Source organism: Chrysochloris asiatica, unplaced genomic scaffold, assembly GCF_000296735.1.
Source record: "Chrysochloris asiatica unplaced genomic scaffold, ChrAsi1.0 scaffold00271, whole genome shotgun sequence".
Classification (NCBI taxonomy): domain Eukaryota; kingdom Metazoa; phylum Chordata; class Mammalia; order Afrosoricida; family Chrysochloridae; genus Chrysochloris; species Chrysochloris asiatica.
The window spans coordinates 3,559,155-3,560,480 of record NW_006408789.1 but is presented as its reverse complement, the minus strand read 5'-3'; the positions used below and the strand labels follow the sequence as shown (position 1 = coordinate 3,560,480).

General features: G+C 40.7%; 1 protein-coding gene across 1 annotated transcript in view; it reads left to right on the top strand.

The window, feature by feature from the left end:
- RGS17 (regulator of G-protein signaling 17) overlaps nt 1-1,326 on the top strand; it is a 169,089-nt gene that overhangs the window by 105,664 nt on the left and 62,099 nt on the right. The gene's annotated exons all lie outside the window — the stretch shown is intronic.

The following is a 1,326-nucleotide window of genomic DNA, read 5'->3' as shown; positions in this document are numbered from 1 at the left end:
TGGTTCTAACTCATTGCAGCCCCATGTGTGTTAGTGTAACAACTGCCCTATGTGGTTTTCTAGGCCATAACCTTTATTGGAGCAGAGCTCAGGGTCTTTCTCTGGTAGAGCCACTAAGTGGGTTCAAACCCCAACCTTTTTGTTAGCAGGCGAGTGCTTGACTGTTGTGCCACCAAACTTCATGAAGAGAGAATCACTACTCAATATAATGTGACATTTTACCGAATATTGTTTATCAACTAGGAAGAGGAAACACATGGCCGCAATCATGAAAGTAATGACTTTCCAAAACCACCCTAAAACAAGTCCACACAAAGCAGAAACTGGTCTGAATACTCATTTTAGAGGAATCGGCCCTGGACTAGGAGGTGGTCTTGAAAGCTTGTTCAATTACATGGATATTTGCTTGTTTAGCTGAAGAAGAGAAGTTATTTTTAATTGAAATTGTAATTGAAGTTTAATTGAAAGTTATTTCTAACAGAAATTTTAAATTGAGGAAGGAACTGTTTTTCTTTACAAGGAAGATGCATCACTACTAGAAATCATAGGAGCTTTGGTATTGTAGTGGTTATGAGTCGGGCTACTAACCTCAAGGTCAGCAGTTTGAAACTACCGGCTATTCTGAGGGAGAAAGATGTGAGAGGCTTCCTGCTCCTATAAAGATTTACAGCCTCGGAAACCCTATACAGGGTTGCAATGAGTTGGAAACAACTCCACAGCACATCACCCCTAGAAATAATATCTGCCTGAGGTGAATTGCTTCCTTGTCTGTATCTGTGCTAACGACAGCCCCCACACAGTTGGTTTATGTAGCAAATACCTTTTGGAGGGCTAAATGCTGAATCTGAATGCTTTCAGTACACATGACAGGATGACTGCAGTGATAATGAAGTTTGATTGTGGGCCAAGGAGCTGATTATGGGTAGTCTGAGTCACTTGAGACTCAGTTCACTTACATGTGATAAAAATTACAGTTTTAGTAATAAAATACAAAGCCAAACCATTCATCTCCTTGTTTTCACTGAACCAGCCTTTGTATAGATCCCGGAGATATAAAGATTCTAAGTCATGCATACAAAAGCATCACTCACCATCCCAGGAGTGGAATGAACTCTCCGCAAAATGATACTAATGGAGACCAGGAAGTTCAAGAGGGCACTGATGTTTTGGCATCCTATGAAAAACAGGCTTCAGCATTGCCTTGATAGAGCTAACTGTTTTACAGTGTGGTCCAATCAGAGTGAGTTCTGACTCATAGAGACTCTGTAGAGCAGGGGTAGGCAACCTTTTTAATGCCAAGGGCAATTTGGATTATTTGTAACATTC